The sequence below is a fragment of the Meles meles genome, chromosome 2 (assembly GCF_922984935.1).
Source record: "Meles meles chromosome 2, mMelMel3.1 paternal haplotype, whole genome shotgun sequence".
Lineage (NCBI taxonomy): Eukaryota > Metazoa > Chordata > Mammalia > Carnivora > Mustelidae > Meles > Meles meles.
The window spans coordinates 26,878,866-26,890,926 of record NC_060067.1 but is presented as its reverse complement, the minus strand read 5'-3'; the positions used below and the strand labels follow the sequence as shown (position 1 = coordinate 26,890,926).

The 12,061-nt window shown below is 45.0% G+C and overlaps 1 long non-coding RNA gene and 1 other non-coding gene across 2 annotated transcripts; both read right to left on the bottom strand.

Moving 5' to 3' along the window:
* Positions 1 to 3,964: 3,964 nt before the first annotated feature.
* LOC123937507 lies at positions 3,965 to 11,439 on the bottom strand. The gene is made up of 3 exons (XR_006817487.1): positions 11,358 to 11,439; positions 10,957 to 11,070; positions 3,965 to 6,340 (listed from the first exon to the last, which is right to left on the bottom strand). It is a non-coding gene; the product is annotated as an uncharacterized LOC123937507 (long non-coding RNA).
* On the bottom strand, positions 10,571 to 10,693 carry LOC123937844. Its single transcript, XR_006817626.1, has one exon. It is a non-coding gene; the product is annotated as a small nucleolar RNA SNORA26 (small nucleolar RNA).
* Positions 11,440 to 12,061: the final 622 nt, after the last annotated feature.

Genomic DNA, 12,061 nt, shown 5'->3' with positions numbered 1-12,061 from the left:
GCTTAATCGACGGAGGCAGCCGGGTGCCCCAAAAGGATCATTTTAAAATTCTCATTCAAAATTTCCTTTTCTTTCTTTCTTTCTTTCTTTCTTTCTTTCCTTCTTTCTTTTTTTCTTTTAAGATTTTGTTATTTATTTGACAGAGATTGAGATCACAAGCAGGCAGAGAGGCAGGCAGAAGCAGGTGGGGGGGAAGCAGGCTCCCCGCTGAGTGGAGATCCCTATGTGGGGCTCAATCCCAGCACCCTGAGACAGTGACCCGAGCCGAAGGCAGAGGCACAACCCACTGAGCCACCCAGGCGCCCTGAAAGTTCCTACTCTTTCCTTAATGCTGTGCTCTTTAATGGCTATAGCACGGGGTCTCCTCCACTCATCCTGGAGGGAAAGGGAAGGGCTGGGTAGTGCAAAGCCTTGGAGTGAGAGACATTCGGGCTTCTTCAGACTGGGGGCTCAGATAAGGGAAGCCTCTCAGAGGTACTATGTAAACTGAGACCTCAGTGACTAGAACTCAAGCTACGTGAACATGAGGATGGGTGGGCAGCATGGGCAGCCCTCTGCCGCCTTCTAGAGCAAAGATCCCAAGGCAAGAACAAACTTGGAGGATTAGCGCAACAGATCATACTGGGGCTTACAGGCCACTCGCGGAGTTTGGATTTTATTCTAATTATGAGGCAGAGCTCTTGGAGACTTGCAGCAGGGGAATTATGTGATAGTGTTTATTTATTTCTTGAGTCTCCTTTGCCTAAAGCACAAAGAATGAATTTTGGGATGGGGGGGTCAAGATTAGACCCCGAGAGTGAGGAGGGTTGTGGCCATCCAGGGTAGAGGACTCCATGGCTGGAACTGGAGTGATGCTGGCTGGTATTGGGATTATATGAGGGCAACAGAGTTGAAAGAACTTGCCGATGGGCTGATGAATGGCATGTGTTGGGTAGAGGAGAAGGGGGAGGAAGGAACTCAGGCATACCTCCTTGTATTGTGCTGTACGGTTTACTGTGGCTTTTACCGAGCGAAGGTTTGTGGCAGTCCTGTGTGGAACACGTCTGTCAGCACCATCTTTCCAACAGCTCACCTCATGTCTTTGTGTCACATTTTGGCAATTCTCTCAATATTTCAACATTTTCATTATTATTGTATTTGTAACAGTGATCTGTGATCAGTGATTATGACTCACTGAAAGCTCACTCGATCTTGGCCAAAAGGCTGAGAAGCAATGACTCACAGAAGAGGGCTCAGATGACGGTTAACATATTTTGGCAAACAAGTAATTTTTTTTAAAGATTTTATTTATTTATTTGACAGAGAGAGATCACAAGTAGGCAGAGAGGCAGGCAGAGAGAGGGGGAAGCAGGCTCCCTGCTGAGCAGAGAGCCCGATGCGGGGCTCGATCCTAGGACCCCGGGATCATGACCCAAGACAAAGGCAGAGGCTTTAACCCACTGAGCCACCCAGGCGCCCCGGCAAACAAGTAATTTTAAATGAAGACATGTACACTTTTTTAGACATAGTGCTTATCACACAATTGATTAATAGACCACAGCAGAGTGTAAGCATAACTTATATATGCACTGGGAAAGCAAACAATTCTTTTGATTTATTTTACGGCAATATTCACTTCATTGCGGTGGTATAGAACCGAACTCACAATATCTCCACAGTGTGCTTGTGGGCGAAGACCCTCTGACTTCTGACTTGAGCAGCGAGATGGACAGTGTCATCGTGCATGGAGAGGAAGAAAACTGGAGAAGAAACAATGTTTGGGGAAGGAATTGGGGGTTAAGTTTGGCCATAGAGATGCCTATGAAGAATCCAGCAAGAGATGGCAATAAGTATGGATACACGAGTTTAGAGTTGAGGGGAGAAATCAGGGTATGAAATACAGATGCGGGAATCATTGGCACGTAGACACTATTTAAAGCCACAGTGTCAGGCAGAGGACACTAGTTGAGGTTATTATGTAGATAGAGAGGGACAGAGGGCCTAGAACCACACCCAAGACATGCTAGCACTTAGAGAAGGAGCACAGGAGGACTGGCCAAGGGGTACCTAATGGGAGGAGAAAACCAGGAGAGTATATGCTTTGATTAGGGTTCTACAGAGAAATGAACCAATACGACACATATGCAAACGCACACGCACGTATGCACACACACACACATTTATTAGAGGAATTGGCTCACATTATTAGAGCCCAGCAAGCCCCAGCATCTGCAGAGTGAGTTGAAAAATTGAAGGTCAAGGACAGCTGATGGTTTAGCTTCAGTCCAAGTCCAAAGGCTTGAGAAGAACCAGGTGAACTGATCATGGAGTTCCCATCTGAAGACCAGCAGGCTTAAGGTCCAGGAAAATCTGGTATTTCAGTTCAAGTCTGAAGGCAAGAAAAAAGCTGATGTCCCAATGTGAGGGCAGCCAGGCAGGAGAAATTCTTGCTCATGGAAGAGGCAGGCCTTTTGTTCTATTCAGGCCTACTGACATCAGGGAGAAAAATTTACTTTACACAGTCCACTGGTTTAAATGTTAGTCTTTTCCAAAACATGCTCGCAGGAACGTTCAGAATAATGTTTGACCAAATATGTGGTGACCCCATGGCCCAGTCAAATTGACACATAAATTAACCATCATAGGGTGACTCGGAGAGTATTTGAAAAGAGAAAGTGGCCAACTATTAAGCATGGCGCTGGGAGATCTGGTAAGAATGTAGTAGGACCACTGACTTGGCAAGATGTGCACATCAGTGTCCTTGATGTGACTAATCTCATTGGTGGACAGAAGTGTCAATGGAGAGGGTTGAGAGAAGAAAGTGAAGCTCAGACAGTGACAAGTTCAAGGGTGCTTCACTGGAAGAGAGGGAATGCAAAGTGTCAGTAACTATAGGGGTAGGTTGGTGAGACGATAGCCCATTGGTCTAATTTCTTCCACTTCTCCATGAAGGATGAGGCAAAGTCATCAAATGGGAATGTGTATTTGTTTGGGAAGAGAGTATAAGATTATTCTGAGGAAAGAGGAGAAGAGAAAGTAAGATATAGGTGTTCAGGAAAGTAGAAACTAGAATTGCTAGGCAATGTTAATTTTGGATTTGTGATTGTGAACTTAGTGAGACCTGGCAACTCATTTAGGCATTAGATTCTAGCAATGCTCTGGTGCAGGTGTGAGCCAGGAGTAGGTAGATGGTTTGGGGCAGCACGGGGTGGAGTGGGTAGGGAGGTCGGGGAGGGGGAGTGGTAAGGTAAGGGGTGAGGGTCAGCAGAGCTGGCACTTGACCAGATGAGTGTAATGGAGGGAAAGAAGGTAAGAGAAAAGAATGTGAGCAATATTGAATTTTATCATAAGCTAAGATTTGTTGATTGAGAAAATCATCCATACTTTCCTTAACAATTACTTTTATTACACGTTTACCTACAGTTGCTATTACTATATACTATGTATTTTTTTTTTTAATGTTGAATGGGCATCCTCTTAATCTTTGATTTTTGCAGATCTCTAGGTTTGAAAATCACAGTCTACAAAATTGTTGCAAAGTAATAATGCAACAGTTCCCCCTGAAATATTCCTTTGCAGGAGTACTGACTTCTGGTTTGATGGCTACATTTAAATACTCTATCTTCTATAAAGTTACAATGTAATGATCAGAATAGAAAGTATTTGTTCCCCAGTAGTCCATCTACATAACATTAGAATTGAGTGAGGAACTGACTTTATTTCCTTTAAGTAATATAAGTGGTTTTCTTGATCACTTCCATTTTGTACTTAGATTATCTAGATCCAGTGATGGATCAACTTTTTTTTTTTTTTAAGATTTTATTTATTTATTTGACAGAGAGATCACAAGCAGGCAGAGAGGCAGGCGGTGGGGGTGTGTGTGGAGAATGGGGGTGGGGATTGGGGGAAGCAGTCTCCCTGCTGAGCAGAGAGCCTGATGTGGGGCTCCGTCCCTGGACCCTGGGATCATGACCTGAACCAAAGGCAGAGGCTTCAACCCACTGAGCCACCCAGGCGCCCCTATGGGTCAACTTCTAAAGAGGTTATCTATATACCTATGCATTTATGGTTTATATATACCATATATATATACCATATATATCATATATGATAAAATAGTTTTATTGTTTCAGGAAAATGTATAGATTGATTTGAAAAGTTGGGGTTTAGGAATAATTGGCCAGGAAAGACTTCTTGAGGCTTCTTTGGTGCAAAAAGGTGGTTTTATTACAGCACCGGGACAGGATCTCTGGACAGAAAGTGCTGCATGGGCTTGTGAAGAGTGGCTGATTATATACTTTCAAGATGGAAGGGGGCTAGGGATGGTTTAGGTCTCTAAGGAATTTGGAAGCAAGGTTTCCAGGACCTTGACAGACTAGCTGTTGTTAGGAAAAGATCATTTATTACTGTCCAGTAAAACCTTAGTCATGAGACTCTTCAGGTGTATATCAGAGGGCAATATGCTTGGAGAATGTTTGCTAAAATATCTTGGAGGGTAGAGACAAAGAAGTTTCCCAAGGGATTTTTTATAGGATCTTGGAGGTCTGGCTAAAGTCAAACTAAGTTTACCTTTTACCTCTAGCAAAGTATTAATATTGAACAGCTAAGCTCCTTGGAGAAGGTCTCTCTGCCTGTCCCAAGTGCTTATCAATGGGCTGTAAATTTTAAGGACGTTTAATTTTTTTCTATATTTCTTTTGCCTTTTTTCTCCACATCATAAATGTGTTGGGGAAATCAATATGAACTAATTTATTTTACCATGTCTAGACACAGAAATATAGGTACCGATATATACCTGGGTTCACGTACACAGATCCTTGTAGCCGTGGCAATGAGCACATTTTGTGCCCTGATTTTGGTCTCTAAATAACATTATCAGCAAAAGAAACTATGGTTTCTTAGAAAATGACTGGTTCTAAGGCTGTGCAGGAAACATAAGATGAGGCTAGAACATCGTGATGTTCCAGATGGAAGTGTTTAACTGAAAACACAGGATGGGTGTATGTCAAAAGGATGTAGAAACCTACTTTGAAGAGCACTCAAAGGCTGAAGTTGGGACAATTTGAGCACTAGGAGAAATGATGGTATTGCATTACAGCCAAAGAATAATGTGGATATCCATGAGTCTGTACTGATAAAAATGACTGAAATAAATCTGCCATACAGTAGAATTTAAAGTAATAAATGTAGAAGTAGAAAATCACCATCGAAAGACCACGGTAATAATTGCAACAGGAAAGATCTACTATTGAACACTACAATTTTGGGGGTTAAACTTTAAGGAGAAACAGGACATTTGCATAATACTTCAAATTGGATGTTTTCCATTCATTACAACAAAACTTCTAAAATGGTACAATTTGCAAACAAAACATTAAAAACAATGTTTTTTGGAGAGCCATCCTAATCCTATTTGTAGGTTAAGATGTTCAAATCACTCACCATTGTTAACAATCATTCAAAGGATAACTCTTAATCCTAAAAGAATTGATTACAAATGGCCCTTGATTTGCGGCATCTTTCACTGAGTCTCAGTAAATGTTGATAAATAATCCAGCAAATTGCTAAAACTTGAGCTAACTAATAAATAATAAACTCCTTTCCCAACCAAGGTATTGTGTTCTATTGAATAATGACAGATATTTTTCCTATAAGTTTCAAATATAAAAAATATCTTTGTGTCCATCATTAGTAACTTGAAACTATTTTTCCAGGACTTTCCATCCTCTACAAACTTTACATATGGAAGCAGAAAACCTTCTTATCCTTTAACCCAATATTGTAGGGTTTAACATATTTCAAAACCACTCATGCTATTTGATAAGACTTCATCTGCCCAACAGACATCTCCTAACACTCCAACAACTGCACTCTTATTTCAGTTTTCCTCATAACCTTATTCCTACTCAACACTGTGGAATTAATGGGCTCAATAAATACATGTGCATAGTATTTGTGAGGTTTCTGATATACCTGAATACTTGAAGGGAAACAAAGCAAGCCAGGACAAGAACTCCCAAATCTAATAATCAAATTTATTCAAAAGTTTTCAAATTTAAATCTGACAAGAGTTAATGCAAAAGTTCAAATCTGCCAGAGGTTCACATTAGCTATACGTGCACCCCGACTTACATGGAACTAAGCAATGCCCATGGTCAACTGTGAGGACTTGACCTGCATTCGTTCATCTTTACCACAACCCTCTTCACTGTGATTCAACAAACACACCCGTCTTTGTGGAGCTTACAGTCTAGCAGGGAACAGACAACAGGCACACAACAGATAATCTAGTTTTGTCTTAAACCTCCTTAGCAGTGACCAGGAGCACTGAATCCAAGGATCCATGGCCATCAACCTTCTCCTAAAATGAAATAAACAAGACTCATTTTTATGGCCAAAAAAGAGGGGTAAGCACTATTGGCTTGACCCACCCTTTCCTGTTTATCTCCATTTTATGGAAGAAAACGGAGGCGACTGCGAATCTAGATTTCTTTTCCTAACGCTTTCCCTCAATGGCTTTGCACTTTTGCCCCTCTCATATAGCATCCTACATGCCTCATCAACCATACGATCCACACACCATGCTCGACACCGAAAGCTGTGTGCTTACTTTAGTGGCGTCTTGGTTTCAATGTCAAGAGTTCAGCTGCATTTTCTTTAACATACACAGGAAAGCAACTGATTAGGACTCCTGCCCAGGGGGTTTTATTATGCTCTGTACCACTGGACTAGTCTGTTCCTTCAATCTTTTGACATTACTATGAGCAATAATCCTACCTCTAAGGATGTACCCAGAATTAATGGATTATTTTTGCATGACTTGAAAGAACAATATTCTCTAGGTTGTCGGTTGTGAAAATGTTCATCAGGTTGTTGATATTCAACTTTTAAAAGAGAGGTGGGACTCTCACTGCCCGTGCCCCTTAATATAATCACTTCCATTAGCTTCTGGCTCATCTATCCTTCCTGAGTGGTCTACTTGCAAAACTGAGAAACTACACATATGGAGACATATACACGTTATTTCCGCTGCTTTATGAAAGGCAGCACACCAGACACCCTGTTCTGCATCTTGCTCTTATTTTTGGTAATGATACTCTTTGAGTTTATTCACCTGCCAAATGGGGGAGGATTCAACAAAAAAATGGAAGGACTTCACCATGGGCTGGGGTAGATGATGTGTTCAATACAATGAAATACTGCCTTGTCCCTACAATCCTCCTCCCTGCCGCTGCCCACGGGAGACCAGAAGGCTACTCCTCACACCAGATACACTTCCCTGTGAGGCTGGAGATTAAAAGCACACAGATCAGGAGAGCGCACCAAACCCTCCCAGCGTCAACGGTTTATAGCTTTCTCCTGCAGGGAAGTAAAGAGAGTCTTTGGTTCTTAAACATACCGGATTTTAGGTTCAAGTGGCTGGGACCTGTGAGTGTACAGAATAATAGGAGGAAAGTGTATTATATGGGTACATAGGAGTAGGCCATCCAGGGCAGCTGTTGGAACAGTCAGGGATAAGATTTAATCTACCAGCTTAATGGGATAGTGGACAGGGTATTTGTAAGGCTTCAGTTGGAAAGTATGGAAGGAGCAGATAGGACTTATTTACACAGTTCTCGGGTGTCCTGATACCAAGTCAGGCTCCTCCTTTACAAAAGCTCCCCCAGAGAGGGGCTTAAGACTGCTGAATTCTCAGAAAGGCCTGCTTTACTCATCAAAGAGAAGTTTAAAGTAGGCCTCTTTCCACAGCTGCTGTTTGTTCAGATGTTCTTGGTTTAAAGTGGTCTTTATGCCCTCCTGGTAGGACTAGCCCCCTGAGTTCCTTGTTTGAAACCTGACATGAAGTTTCATGAGCAAGCAGCCCAGTGTACTGCCGTGAAGAGGAGGCTCAGGCTTGGGAGGTAAGAGATCCGTGAGCAAAAACACCGATCAGGGCAAGGATGAAAAAGCAAAGCACAAATCCAAACACATGGCCCCAAGGGCCACTGAACCATTTTCTCACACCTGAGAATAGGTCAGTCCAGTTAAATCATAATTTGCTCATTGGATGTAGACTATTGACATGTTCCTTCACATGGTTCAGATGAAATGGGACTTCTTCCGAGTTATGCTCACCTGAGGGCAGCATCGTTTGCCAATGATCGTACGTGCTCCTTGTTGAGCAGCCGGTAGATCCAGATGGTGATTCTGGGGTGCAGAGAGCAAACCGCTAGCTCCTGATGGGTGCGCTTCCAAGGGCTACACTGTGGCAGTGAGTTCTTGTTCTGTGACTTTGGAAATGTTTAGGATTGTTTCTTCTAGATGGGAAGTTCCCGAACTTGGAGAAAGGGTCCTTATTGAATTGGTGTTGTGAAAAATGGGTGGACTGTCTATGAAGTCTGGTTGGGTGATCTACATGGTGCTACTTTATTAAGGAGACTGCATGTGCGATTTGGCTAGGACTTAAGATAGGGTACCGGGTGAGGGCAGGCGCCAGGTGGCCAAGTCCACATGGCCTGACCATTTAGGTGGCAATTCCTTATATATCTTATTACTACCTAAGATAAAAACACCAAGGTTGTTTTTATCCATGGACAAGGTCAGAGTGAATGTGTGACCTACCAGGCTGGCATGTGGTGCCCAGCATGGCCTGTCCTTACTTACGATGGCGTGTGTACACGTCCACTTACATGTGCCTCTGTCAGCCTGTAGGAGCAAAACGGGTTGCAAATATCTGGTATAGAAGACCTTTGGTTTGATTTTTGGCAGCCATAGAGATGGATGTCTTTACCTAACCAGGATGTCTTTACCTAACCAGATCCTAATCTTTGCAGGATTTTGGGCCACCCATATGTAGTCTTGGGTATTGGGCAGACCAACCAAGGGAAAAGCTGAGCTATTCTGTGTCCCACTTGTGTGGCCTGCAAACTAGGAATACTGTCCAGTGGCCAGGCAAACACTTGCATCATAATAATCATTATGGACTCATTTACAACATCTGTAGAAGGTCTGAAGGTGCCATCTGTGGAATCAAACCAGAGTGTCTGATTACAGTACTGTTTTGGTACTGTATCTAGGAAGGGTCCAGTGGCATTTTTATTTTCAATACAAAGAGGAAAATTTCCCTCCAAAAGCTTCATCTGAGTAAATGATAGACCTTGAGCTTCTGTAGAAGTTTCCTAATGCCAAGTAGAGTCATTTTGTCCTCTTGTTTGTGGATACGGTTCCCTTTTATACATCCACTATAGAGAATGGTTCCACCAGGTACTTGCGTGGGCAGGAACGAAAGCTAGTTCAGTTCTTGTGCATTATACAGATGTTGATAAAACTGGCAATCAGATAAATTAGCTAAGGTGTCGGAGTTTGGAAGAGTGGTGGGAGTGGGTAATGGGGCTGTGCTAGAATTACTGAAAAAGCACCAAGGGTTAGCTGAAGCAAACTAACCAAGGGTTAGTTTGAAAGGGAATCCATAGTGGAGGGACAGAGGGAGACTACTTTAAGACAAGCAACCTCCAGCCAATCTTTCTGTAAATAAAAGAGGAAGGTTTTATATTTTGTTTTGTTTTGTTTTTTAAAGATCTCTAGGTCAGAGAATTTTCCAGGTCAGGGAGAAAGGCTTCAAGGGAAGATAAATGAAGAGAACATTCTTGATTCAAGATCTTGGACAAAGCTGCTTATTTCATGGTGCCATCTGCTTCTGGAGTCTGAGTAGGCTCTGGAGGTCCTCAATTTGAGGTCATTCATAGGGACAGCCTTCTAAATGTTACCGGTGTGATGATCTGGAGCTAGCTTGGGTGTGTCTCATGGGAATCCTGGAAGATTTTAATTTTGATGACAGCGTAGATGGTTAACAGCATTTCCTAAAGTCTTTCCCAGTGAGCTGATAATGCAAGTTTTCTTCTAAAAACTTTGGTGTATACTCCATCTCCTGGTAGAAAGGTATGGCGAGGCTTGTTAGTAAGTGAAGACCATGTTTTTTTCACCTGTTGATGATATGCTCCAACAGTTCTTGTGTATAACTAGTCTACATACTGAATTGTTCAGTCAAGGCCCCATATGCTCACCCAATCCAGGAATGCAGGTTTATACATGTCAGCAGGCACGGGGTGACCAAAAAACCAAATGGGTCAGTTTTCAGTATTCTGGATCTGGTGTTTCTACCAGGTGAAGTCTGTCTCCAGAGGCTTTATGACCTTTGTCACCCAGGGCTTTCGGACGTTCTCAATTTATAGTTTTCATGTCATTCTAGCAGGTTGTTCCTGCCTTCGTGATAAACGCCAACACTTTCACTGAATGTACCATCAACGCTAAGGTTAAGTTTGATTTCATCACTTGTGCTCAGAGCCCTGTTAAAATATCACCAGGGTGGGGGCACCTGGGTGGCTCAGTTGGTTGAGTGACTGCCTTCAGCTCAGGTCATGATCCCAAAATACTGGGATCGAGTCCCACATCAGACTCCCAGCTCCATGGGGAGTCTGCTTCTCCCTCTGACCTCCCCTCTCATGCTCTCTCACTCTGTCTCTCTCTCAAATAAATAAAAAATTAAAAAATAAAAATAAAAAAAAATATATCACCAGGGTGCTTGAACCAAAAGAAAATTTCCCTCTGGTTCAGCTGTGACTCCAGACAGGATCCAAAGAGGAGTTCTACGATCTCTTCCCTGGGTTTTATGGAGACTTACTTTACCCTTCTGTGTTAGCCTCTTTAAGGCACTGCGTCAGCCTTAAAAGGGCACAGGAAAGGGCCGCTGGGTTTTCTACAGGGTTGTCTAGGCTCCCTGCACTCCTCTCATCTATCCCTGGATCTCAGCGCTTTCTTGAAGAGTCCGAAAACCCACGGGAAGCAGCTGCTGTGCGGGGGGAGCCCGGGAACGCGCATTCCCCCCACCCGAAGGGTCAATCTGGGGCCCACTGAACCGAACCCGTGGGTACCCCGGTCGCCACGGGCCACGTGCTCCGGGCCTGGGTCCTGGCATTTCTCTCCAGGACGGGGACCTACCTGCGCGTAGAGCTCAGCCCACTGCAACCCCGCACACGTCGGTGACAAACTCTCCGGTCCCCGGGTCCAGCCGGGCTGGCCCCGAACCCGCTAGGAGGTGGCCGCGGCGGCGCCCTGGGGGAGCAAAGCGCGAGGTTGTTAGGGCTGCGGCCCGGGGCGCGGGGAAGCCTGCGGGCGGCTCCGCGCGGCGCCTGTGCCTCGCGCAGCCCCGGGACGGACTAGGCCGCCCGCCCCCCGGGCCTCGGAGGAGACTGCTCTACCCCTCCGTTCTGGCCGCCGGGAGCAGCGGAGCTCCGGGCGGGCAAAGCTCGAGGGGACGCGGGGCGAGCGCAGCCCCAGCCGGGCCCGCAGGCCGGGCGCCCTCCCCGCCACAGGGGACCTGACTGCTGAGCCACACTCACTGCCCGGTCCGCGAGACAAAAAGGTTCGCGACCAGGGTCCCCGAAGACCCCGCAAGCTGGCGGGGCAGCAAAGTGGTTTGGGAGGGCGGCCCATCCCGGGGAGGGGCGGGGCGGGGCGAGCAGCCAATCCTTGGGAGCGGGCTGGGAGGGGGCGGGACCCGCCATTGGCCCCGAAGGTCTCAGCGCCAGGGACTTTGGCTCCTGCTTCGGCGGGAAGACGCGTCCAGTGGAGCAGGCGATCGTTTTCGGAGCTTGAGGGACCCGGAGGATAATGGCATCTCTCAGGACTCTCTTGGATCCGGTTCTTTCAGGCCAACGTCCCTTCCTCGGGGACTCTACTGGCGAGCCTGCACGGTTACCTCCCCCCGCTCAGCACCGGGGGCTCCGCTCTGGGTCACACACCTCCTAAAGTCCTGCGCTGTTCTTTCCCATGCCACATTTTTATTCACATTTCAGGACCTACTATGTGCCATGCACCTTTCCAATCCTCAAATGGATGAAACAAAGGCCTTAGTCTGACATCCTAGTGGAGGAGAAAAATCAAGACGTAAGTAAACCAGTATGTCTTAGGCTAAGGAGGAAAACGTCGGTATTTATTACAACTTGAAAAACTGAAGATAGCAAAAAGTCATTGCTGTGAATAGTCATCCCCTCTGACCCTAAGAAACAAACAAAAATCATAACTGGTGGCAGTGGGCTCTTTT